Source organism: Nyctibius grandis, chromosome 3 (assembly GCF_013368605.1).
Source record: "Nyctibius grandis isolate bNycGra1 chromosome 3, bNycGra1.pri, whole genome shotgun sequence".
NCBI classification, from domain to species: domain Eukaryota; kingdom Metazoa; phylum Chordata; class Aves; order Nyctibiiformes; family Nyctibiidae; genus Nyctibius; species Nyctibius grandis.
The window spans coordinates 68267887-68279261 of NC_090660.1; the positions used below are offsets into that span (position 1 = coordinate 68267887).

Genomic DNA, 11375 nt, shown 5'->3' on the forward strand with positions numbered 1-11375 from the left:
CGCGAATCCCTCGCCCTGGCAGCAGAGCCCCGGCAGGGAGGGAGGGAAGGAGGGAGCACCCCGGCCCGCCCGGCGCTGCCCCGCCACCGCCGCCCCCGGTCCTCCGCCCTCCCGCCTGCGCGGGGGTCACCCCGCCACCTGGAGCCAGACGCGGGATCCCGGTCCTCCCCGACCCTCCCCCGCCTCCCAGCTCTTTGTCGCCCGCCCCACGGGTGCAGCTCTGCGGCCAGAGCCGGGACCGCCGCCCTTTGCCAAGGCCGCCCTCCCGGTAACGGAGTCCCGGCCGGCGGGGATCCCCACCCTCCCCCCGGTTGGGAGGGTCAGAGACGAGGAGCGGGGCGGGGCGGGGGAAGCCCGCGCCTCAGCCGGTGCCACTCACCCGAGGGTCCCGCGGCAGCGCCGCGCATCCTGCTGCTGCGGCGGCGGCGGCGGCGGCGGCGGCGGCGGCGGCGCGCGGTCCCCCCCCCCCCCCCCCACGCCGTGCGGCCGGGCCCGGCGGCTTCGCGGGGGCACGCACTGCCTCAGCGGTCACCGCGCCCGGGCGGAGGCTGGGAGAGGCGGTGGGCGGGCGGGGAAGGCAACGCGGGGCCGGCGGGGCGGGCTAGGGAGCGTGGGGCCGGCGAGTCCTAGCGCCGCCGCCGCCGATGTTTGTTATTGTCGTCAGCCGCTTCCGGCGCCGGTGCATGCCGGGAGAGGGCGGCCCGGGGGAGGTACCGCGGGGCGGAAGCGGCGGAGGCGCGCGGGCCCGGGGGAGGCGGAAGTCGCGCCCTCGCGCTCACCCCGGGAGACCCCGGAGACCGTTGAAGAGCGGGGCCGGGGGCGCTTGTGGCTCGGTGACCGTTAACCGGCCCAGCCTGTGGGGTGCCCGCTCCGAGGCCTCCCCGCTCGGGGCCGCAGGCTGCCTGGGCTTTACCCCAGCCCGGTAAGGAGGCGGGCAGCAGCGCTCCTCCGCATTTAACGAACGTTGGACTCATCCCTCCCCTGGCAGGAGAGGGAGGCCTCGGGTGTACTCACCGCCCAGGCCGGGCTCGGTGCCTCCCTGACGGGGCCGCGGGGAAAGACGGGCCCCTCGGGCAGCTCACAGAGCTCTTGACACAAAGCGGACTATGAGCTGTAGGGTAGGAACCGCACGCTTATTCCTGGCCCGAGAAAACGAAAGTGAACCCTGCATACGTCACTTTCAGGTTTCTCTTTTATTAGAGGTTTCTTTAGAGGCTTTGCCAGCTGAGCTTTTCTTTGAGTTGAGGATGTAGCTGCATAAATCAGAGAAGAGCGGATTGGGGAGGGCTGTGAGGGAGCAGCTTGTTTCACTTGGAACTGCAGGTGGGGGTCACAACAGTGGAGTTACGGACATCCTCCAGCAAAGATCCCTTGAGCACAGCGTACAGCTGGGTCATACCTTCTCTGCTGCCTCACCATGACCTCTCTGTCTTCCATAGCATACACCATAGGCATCAGGTCATGGAATAGAAAAAATTCAAAGCACAATATTGTGGCCAGAATATGAAGCAAGCACATCAGAAGAGGAATGCAAGAGAGAGCACAAGCATCTCCTTTTCAGCCTGTAGGACAGATGCATTCAGTAAAATAGCTAAGTTCATTATATAAAGCATTTTCTTCCCCTCACCTGGAGTTTCTTCTTAGGCCTGTTTAAATCTCATATGCACAGCCCTTCACCTAGTTTTATTTTTTACTTACAGTTCATCAGTTTGTAAGTCTACCACTTCTCACAAGCTGGACCAGGCTTACAGTTTTCACAGTAAACACTTTGTAGCTACTTCTGCCATGTTGAAGAGCTTCCTGCCTGTCTGTCACGTTAAAGACAATGCTGAGTGGTCACAGCCTGTCCAGACAGGTATTTGTTCTTGGAAAACAAACACCACTGCTGTGGGCTTTTGACAGTGGACAGGGCTTCACTACCCCCAGTTGCCACCTTGTGGCACCTGATAAACAAGCGCTCTCCAATTTTGCAGCTTATTGGGGGATGTGTCTTAATTACCCACATGCTGAAAGACATCTTTGGCACTTCAGACTACAACAGTGAATGGGTCTGAGAAGACATCGGTGCTCAGATGAACAGACGTAATGTAACGGGAAATATAATACAAGTTTCTAACAAAGCAATTCAAGGCAGCTTTGTGCAATATAACACTTGTCAAATTGCAGTGTTATTTTGGTTCTACAGATGTCAGCTTCTGCTTTTTGCATCTCCTAAAATGGTCTCCTCCTTGATAAATTCTTTGAATGTGATGAAGGACTAATCTTTAGTGTGAAGGGAACGACATCCAGCTAGAACTTCACAAAACAAGTGCCATACACGCTATGAACAGGGAGCTTCATTACACTTGCCTTGAGGAGATAATACTGAGAGTGACCTCTTGCCATTTGAGGAGCTGAGAGATCAGCAAGAGAAGCAGCAGCAACTACGAAACACTGAAGCTGCAGTGCCGACAGGGTTTGTAGTTTTCTGGCCAAGCACCTCTGCCACTCAAGCGCTTAGCAACTCCATAAAATGAGGCTCCAGGCAATTCAGCACTGTTCAGTTTTTTACAGCACATGTGAGACAACTGTTGATTTGAGAGGCAGCTCAAGCAGGACTGAAGCAGGAGCTGGGGAGTAAGCAAAGCACTGCTAGCAAAGCAGGTTGGTCTGGCTTGTTCTTGTAACATTTCATTATGTTGCTTCCTCTCAGTGATCCAGAGCTACTTCATGCCAAGCAACTAATTACAGGGGTTTTTCATGAGCCTGTCTGAACAAAAACAAAAGTTTAACATTATATCTAGCGCTTCTATCCTGAAAAAGCAATGTTTTATGAAGATTATTTTGTTCCAGGATATATGAAAAGAAAGCATTAAATCAGGGTTGCTGATAATTCTTCACATTTTCAAAGTGCTGTACCAAATGTAGGTTATTATTCTTTCAACATACTGTTTAGGATTCACCTGTATATTTTTTTAACATTTTATAAAATAGACAAGAAGGTTGAAGGAGTTTTTCACTGTGTGCTTTTAATTTTGGGTGCTAAATTTGGTATACCAAAGAATGTCTCTCTTTTAAACTACATGTTTATGCAGCTGTAGTCAGGGCCCAAAAAGAACAGGCTGCTCTGCAAGGAAAGGCAAGCTGGGAGCCAAGGCAAGCAGCAAGTCAGGGGCGCTGTCACGGACAAGGGGCAGAGTCCCACAGTACCGGAGTGAGGTCTGGTGACAAAAAACCTGGCTCAGCCACCAGTTCAGTGACTGGCAGACAAGTCCATGGTGAGAAAGCAGGTCTAGGGTAGAGCCAGCACAGTGCAGCAGGATCAGTGGGGTCATAGATGCAACCTAGCTCAAGAAAGGGCCAAAGCTGCTTGAATGCAGCTCTTGCGCAAAGGGGAAGCGGCCCCCACACAGCACTCTGACAGCAGCCTGACTAGGTCCCACGGCCACGCCATGTCAGAGCTGGCCTCAAGCATGGGCAGCCAGGCCCCTCAGAGGGGCAGAAGGGGTTGCAGAGCCTGTTAGTGCTTCCAGGGCTGTGACAGCTTCCGTGGCTGGAGTTAGATTTACATGCAAAGTTAAAGCACAGTGTAGATACAGAACCCAATATGAAATAAACAGGTAAACCTATTTCTGTTATAGATTACCATCTCCTTCTTACAGTCAATCTCAAAATTGATTTATCTGTTATGAGTATTTGTTCCCCAAATTATTGTCAAATTACATCCAACCTAATGCCTGAATATGGTAGTCCGTTCTGCCGTAGCTGTTGCATTGATGACCCCTTTTGGCTTACTGCAATGACTCTGCTTCTTTTAATTTAAATATACAGTTCTCAATAGATTTGTATATTAAACTGGATACTGTAAATGTGATTTATAATTAAAAATTCCAGTTGTAAAACAAAATTATACATCTAAAAAATTGGAAGTATGTTTGATTAATTACTACAAGGTGTGAGTGGTGGATTTCTTGAAGTCAAGAATGTTTTTTGAGAGATAATGGTTTAGAGGAAAAAAAAAAAAAACAAAACAATTTTATGAGTTCATTCAATTCCAAAAGAAAATCAGGAAATGGGAGTTAGTCTGAGCACTTTGCTTTCTTCCCAAAACAAACGTGACAAGACTGGAAATTCTTGTTTGATTTACAATGTGTTTTAGGAAAGACATTTAGTGTGAATCTAAGCTTTCAAGGATTACAGTGGCTAATTAGCATCATATTATTACCTCAACTGGGCAGTTTCACTGTCAGCCATTTAATTTCTTATGTGTTTCTCTGTGGAGATGTTTGTTCACATTTGGTTCCTTAACACCTCTTAGTTTTCTCCATGGCACCAAATAAACTAAGCCTCCTGAGTTCTACTCTTTAAGAGTTTATTCCCATAGTTCATCTCTAATACTTCTCCATCAAGCACACCTCTTAAACTGGTAACACCAGGTCAGAAAAATTATTTCAGTATCAAACAGAGAAGTAGCATATCAGTCTTTCTGTACAATTGTAATCTGCCGTGCCAGTAATGGACCAATACTGTCAGTATTTATTTAGTTCCAAATGTACTTGAAAAACCACATCTTCCTATTTTCTTTAGCTCTGCTTGCCATAAATTCTCCCTGTGTACTTCTGCTTCCCTTACAGTTGCTATCTTCATCAACTTCTCTTCATTTTTGTCTTGTCTTTTTTTTTCTTTTTTTTTAATATTGGAAACAGCTGCATTCACTTCCTTGCTAAGCCAGGCTGATGTTGTAAACCCAAGTTCCTTCCTTCTCCGTCGAGGCTTTGTGGCATCTGGTAAAGTAATCCTGAACAAGTATTCATTTTCAATTTAATTAATTTTCTACAACTAAACAATTTAATTACTTTTAAAAATGGTAAATTTTTAAAGCACAAAGTATATATTACTGTTCTGAACTGGAATATACAAAGTAAACACCAGTCCCCAACAACTCAAGTTCTCCTGCATGTTAGGGAGAGATACTTCAAGAACGTCAGTTATCCTTTAAAGTAGCCTGGCAGTCTATAGCAAACACCAAGTACTATCTCATCTTTTGCTGCTTTTCCAGAGCACTGACTGGTCCATAAGCTCTAAGTAATTTGTTTTTGAATGGTCTATGACTCAGGAGCAGCTGATGTCATTTTTGAAAGTACGTCACTCCCTCTGACCCCTTTATGGATCATTCCTAACCAGTAATTTTAACATTGTGTGGCTTCCCAGTATGTTTCAGTAATTCTGACTACACAAGTTTTGAATTCATATGTGATTTTTCTTGTTTATTGTCCAAGCTCCTTGCAGGAAGGGGATAGTTATGTTCAATTTAACACCTAGGTCATGAGATCAATTCTTGGTCCTGCACAGAAATATGCAAAGGACATTTAAACCTCAGATGAAATAGTTGGAATGGACATACCCTCAGAAATGGTGAAGAACAGAAGCTCTCAAGGGAAAACAGGCAGCGTGAATAATCTTATAAAAATCCCCTGCTGCACATTTTGATTTAAGAGGCCCCATTTGAGTTATGTAGCAACTGTACCTTCCCACACCACCACCTCTTCACAACACGCAGATGATACTGAATGCAACAAGACCAAACAAGTAATACACTGAAGAGCACATGGAACAACAGTAATATTACATTTATAGAAAGGTATTGCTGTATTAGCATTACTGAATATTTAATGTTACTGAGAATAGAGTTCCCATTTTTTACTGTGTAGCAGCTTTGTTTTTTTATATTAAGCCACTTAAGTCATGTTCACATATACATTCATAGTTTTAAATGTTAAGTCTAATTCCTGCTAACAATGAAAATGATGACATGAGCAGATATTTCTGTTGAAGAAGTTATACCAGGAATTAATTTGGCCTATATTGCTAGAAACCTGATTTATTTTTTTTTTTACTGTTATGGCACAAGATATACTGTCTCCATTTGCAAAATAGCATTCTAAATATCTAATGATTTTTGTATTCACAGATAATATAGTCTGATCCTTTCATGATTTGCATCAGTCACTCTCCTGGTTCGGTAACAATAAAGACAGAACTTATAAACCAAGGGAAGCAGGCACACCTATGAGGCTTCAGCTCCTCCCTTACGCCGGGCAGTGAACTTTGCCTCTCACAGTAACCCCGGGAACAGTATGGGAAGCCAGATGCAAATGGCAGTATTGTTCTAGGAACAGGGATTTTGTGTGTCTCCAGCTGAAACCCCAGGCCACGAGCCAGACAACATCACAGCAGCCGGCCTGGAAATGTACATCATCAGGCACCCCAGTGACACAGACTCAGATGCTTCTAGACTCTGTCCACTCCTTCTATATTTAGACTTTAATGTGCAGTCTATTTTTTAAAAGGCTAGAAAAGTATGATTATGTTTAATCTAAGTTGCTAATCTACACACTTGGGTTTTTTTTACATTTTGTTAATGAGGACTAATTGCCTTTTTAAATAAGCATATAAATTCCCCTTTCCTCCCCAAGCTTTCTGTCAACACAAACTGGAAGCTCGAGATGCAGAAACTCTTCATTTAATATATTATATTAACTGTATTTAAATAAACTACTAAGAGTCTTAAACCAAATATATAAAACCCACTTTGTGCTTACATGAAGATGAATTGTTAAATGAAAATAATCATCTATTAACATACTGCATTCACTTTTTGTCCTTTGTTCTAGTAACTTACAGCATTCAACCCTTTTTGTTTAATTTTTATTCCTGAATGGAATAGAAACAAAACCATCATTTTTTTCCAGCTCCTAGAGTCTCAATTCAAAGAATTAGTCATTGAGCTCAATTAACTGAATAAACCAAAATCATGAACTAAGCAAACTGAATTAATTCTTTGCATCTCCAGAAGAGAGTATTCCTATCAAATATTCCTAAATACCTAGTTACATTATTTTAAAAGATACTGTAGGAGTAGATTAATTTAAACTAGGTTTTGGATCATTGAAAAAAAAAATCTGACTATTCTGAGTGCACTTGCATTCATTACCGATTCTTAGGAGCTTTTTTATATTCATTGATGAGATCAGGCGTGGGTGCTGGTAGAATCCTCTTTCAGGGCTTTGCAGCTTTGGAATTTGCTCTGCCGTTGAGCTTTCCAATACAGCAACTCAGATGACTGCTAGTTTGATTGCATCATTTATGTTTCTTACACATTTTAAAAGCATGTATAGATTGTTCAAATCAGTGTAGACCAGGAATTGTTTAAAGTGATCAAGATTGTGCTAGGCTATTTTGAAGTTAAGAATATCCAAAGCTCTTAAATGAATGTCTTTCTAAAATATATTTCTGAACTGATTGCATTTAGACTCCAATGTATGAAGGACACCAAAATGGAAACTAAGATGTACAAATCTCTACTAATGACAAACTATTCTCTTCTAGTGAAATAAGCAAGTTTGACATAATAGAGTTCAATAGCTGCATAATTATTAGGGCCCAGGAAAGAAAGAAAAATACATCAAAACTGTAATGCTCCCTCTCCCCTCCCCACATGATTGTGAAGAGTATTCTTTTCTGAAAGACTGGTTTGGGGTTTTGCTTTTCTTCAGTTTTTTACTCCATACATACAAAATCGGGTTTGTGCCTAAAGTTTTGCAGCGTTCATGATTTAACAGTGAAGAAATTAACTTCAGTAAGCAGTATGTATGTTGTTTCCTCAAATACGTAATCCAGTCAATATAAATTTACTAGTTTTGATCCATTTTCACAGAACCTTTCTGAGCAACATTAACTTTACAGCTTTAACAGCTGTAGACACCTACAAGCAAGGTCTGCAAGGAGAAAGTGTACCAGCAGCACACAGTGGATTCTGCAAAAGGAAGTAATGAGTGCTCGTAGCGGGTGACTCTGTTGAGGGGCACTCAGGCACCCATCTGCTGGCCTGACAGGGACCCACAAGACGTATGCTGCCTTCCGGGAGCTAATGTCCAAGATATTGCTGAGAGGGTGCCACAACTTGTCAAGAGCACAGACTACTATCGACTGCTCCTCTTTCATGTGGGCACAAATGACACCGCAAGCCAGAACCTGGGCAGAATCAAGGAAGACTATAAAGCTCTGGGGGTGCAAGCGAGAAGTATTGGTGCCGAAGTTATCTTGTCTTCCATTTTACCAGTTAGAGGAAAGGAGGCAGCCAGAAATAGATGTATAATGCAAATCAACTTCTGGCTTCGTGGTTGGTGCCATTGTGAGGATTTTAGCTTTCGTGACAACGAGACATTCTTCAATGACTATAGCCTGTTACGGAGGGATGGGACCCACCTTTCTAGAAGAGGCAAGGGAATATTTGGCAGCAGGCTGGCCAACTTGGTGAGGTGGACTTTAACTTGAAGGACTCAGAGGAGTGAGGTCCAAAGTGGCAACGCTCACACCATTGCAGGCAACTGGGGAATAAGCCAGGCCAACGACAGCGCTGGCAAAAGTTCCTTAGCTGCCTCCCAAGATGAGAACAAGAAGACCAGCCACCCGAAGTGTATGTATACACTTAAATGCCTCTATGCAAACACATATAGCATGGGGAATAAACAAGAGGAGCCAGAGAAGTGCACATGCCTGCAGGTCTATGATCTTATTGGCATCATGGAGACATGGTGGGATGGTTCCTGTGACTGGACTGCTGGAATGGAAGGATGCAGGCTCTTTAGGAAGAACAGGCAGGGGAGATGAGAAGGGGGTGTCACCCTTTATGTCATTGACCTGCTGGTGTGCATGGAGCTTCGCCTGGGGATAGAGGAGGAGCCGATCGAGAGCTTATGGTTCAGGATTAAAGGGAGGGCAGGGACAGGTGACATTACAGTGGGGGCCTGCTAGAGGCCACCTGAGCAGGAAGACTGAGGATATCACAGAATGGTCACAGAATCACAGAATGGTTAGGGTTGGAAGTGACCTCTGGAGATCATCTAGTCCAACCCGCTGCTAAAGCAGGTTCGCCTAGAGCACGTTGCACAGGCTCGCATCCAGGTGGGTTGTGAATATCTCCAGAGAAGGAGAGAAGACGACTCCACAATCTCCCTGGGAAGCCTGTTCTGTTGCTCTGTCACCCACAAAGAAGTTTCTATCTTTACTTTGACAGAAGTCTCTATCTGTCTGTACAGATGAGGCCCTCTACAGACAGACAGGAGAAGCCTCACGTTCACAAGCCCTGGTCCTCAAGGGGGACTTCAACCAACCCGATATCTGTGGGAAGGACAACACAGCAGGGCATAAGAAATCCAGGAGGTTCCTGGAATGTGTGGATGATAACTTCCTTCTCCAAGTGGTACTGGAGCCAACGAGGAGAGGTGCTATGCTGGACTTTGTTCTCAGCAACAAGGAGGGACTGGTGAGGAATGTGAAGCTCAAGGGCAGCCTTGGCTGCAGTGATCATGAAATGGTGGAGTTCAAGATCCTTAGGGCAGTAAGAAGGGTGCACAGCAAGCTCACCACCCTGGACTTCAGGAGAGCAGACTTTGGTCTCTTCAGGGACCTGCCTGGTAGGGTCCCTTGGGATAAATCCCTAGAGGGAAGAGGAGCCCAAGAAAGCTGATTAATATTGAATGATCACCTCCTCCAACTCAGGAGCGATGCATCCCAACAAAGAGAAAGTTAGGCAAAAACATCAGGAGGCCCACATGGATGAACAGGTTGCTCCTAGACAAACTCAGACACAAAAAGGAAGCCTACAGAGGGTGGAAGCAAGGACAGATAGCCTGGGAGGAATACAGAAACATTGTCCGAGCAGTCCGATCAGGTCAGAAAAGCTAAAGCCCTGATAGAATTAAATCTGGCCAGGGATGTCAAGGGCAACAAAAAAAGCTTCTATAGGTATGTCAGTGGTAAAAGGAAGACTAGGGAAAATGTGGTCCCCCTCTGGAAGGATATGGGAGACCTGGTTACCTGGGATATGAAGAAGGCTGAGGTACTCAACGGATTTTTTGCCTCACTCTTCACCGGCAAATGCTCTAGCCACACTGCCCAAGTCACAGAAGGCAAAGGCAGGGACTGGGAGAATGAAGAACCACCCACTGTAGGAGAAGATCATGTTTGAGACCATCTAAGGAATCTGAAGGTGCACAAGTCCATGGGACCTGATGAGGTGCAGCCACGGGTCCTGAAGTTCCAACAACAGCAAGTGCAACGTCCTGCATGTGGGTCAGGGCAATCCCAAGCTCAAATACAGGTTGGACGGAGAATGGATTGAGAGCAGCCCTGAGGAGAAGGACTTGGGGGTAACGGTTGATGAGAAGCTCAACATGAGCCGGCAATGGGCGCTTGCAGCCGAGAAAGCCGACTGTATCCTGGGCTGCATCAAAAGAAGCGTGACTAGTGGGTTGAGGGAGGTGTTTCTGCCCCTCTACTCTGCTCTCATGTTGGAGCAAGTCCAGAAGAGGGCCATGAAGATGATCAAAGGGCTGGAGCACCTCTCCTATGAAGAGAGGCTGAGACAGTTGGGGCTTTTCAGCCTGAAGAAGAAAAGTCTCTGGGGAGACCTTCTAGCAGCCTTCCAGTACCTGAAGGGGGCCTACAGGAAAGCGGGAGAGGGACTTTTTACAAGGTCATGTAGTGACAGGAAGAGGGGGAATGGTTTTAAACTGAAAGAGGGTAGATTTAGATTAGATATTAGGAAGAAATTCTTTCCTGTGAGGGTGGTGAGACACTGGAACAGGTTGCCCAGAGAAGTTGTGGCTGCCCCCTCCCTGGCAGTGTTTAAGGCCAGGCTGGATGGGGCTTTGAGCAACCTGGTCTAGTGGAAGGTGTCCCTGCCCATGGCAGGGGGGTTGGAACTAGATGATCTTTAAGGTCCCTTCCAACCCAAACCATTCTATGATTCTGTGATTCTATGAATTCTGCTCTTAAATCGTTTTAGCTGTATTAACTGGATTGAACTGCTCGTGTCATAAAGAAAAATTGTGATATCAACATCACATCAAATGATAGATTAAGCAGTTTTATCTATTTGCCCTTTTTGAACATTGCCCTAACATTAGTACTCTTTCAGTCTTTGGAAGTTTCCCTGATTTTCCCATTTTTATTAATATTAACTTTAGTGAACCACAGTGTACAACCCCACGTTACCTGGACTTACTCAAATTATGTGGATGTCTGGTAACTTTCTTACTTAGCAATAGACAGTTTCCATGTCATTAACATTTTCAGCACCTTGTTATAGGCTCAGTGTTAGTTCTAGGACTTGGGGAACAAAAGAGCAACTGACCCCTGCCTTGACTGGCTATGGACTTTAGCTTTTCAGTGTTTCGTGTTTCATAGCTTCCAGTTCACATTGCTCCTATTTCTCTTTCCTCTAGTGTGTTATATAATACTGATTAGTTTGGTTGTTGCTGCTGTTGTTTAATTTCAAACTATGTCTTTTATATAACTGGTGAATCTGGATAGGCTCTTCGCAGTAGCTC

The 11375-nt window shown here is 45.6% G+C and overlaps 1 protein-coding gene across 2 annotated transcripts in view; it reads right to left on the minus strand.

Moving 5' to 3' along the window:
* RB1CC1 (RB1 inducible coiled-coil 1) overlaps positions 1-462 on the minus strand; it is an 84203-nt gene extending 83741 nt beyond the window's left edge. For both annotated transcript variants that reach the window (XM_068396568.1, XM_068396566.1), the window contains exon 1: positions 380-462. The gene's annotated coding sequence lies outside the window, so the exon portion shown is untranslated. The remainder of the gene's footprint in view (positions 1-379) is intronic.
* Between the last annotated feature and the right edge of the window lie 10913 nt (positions 463-11375).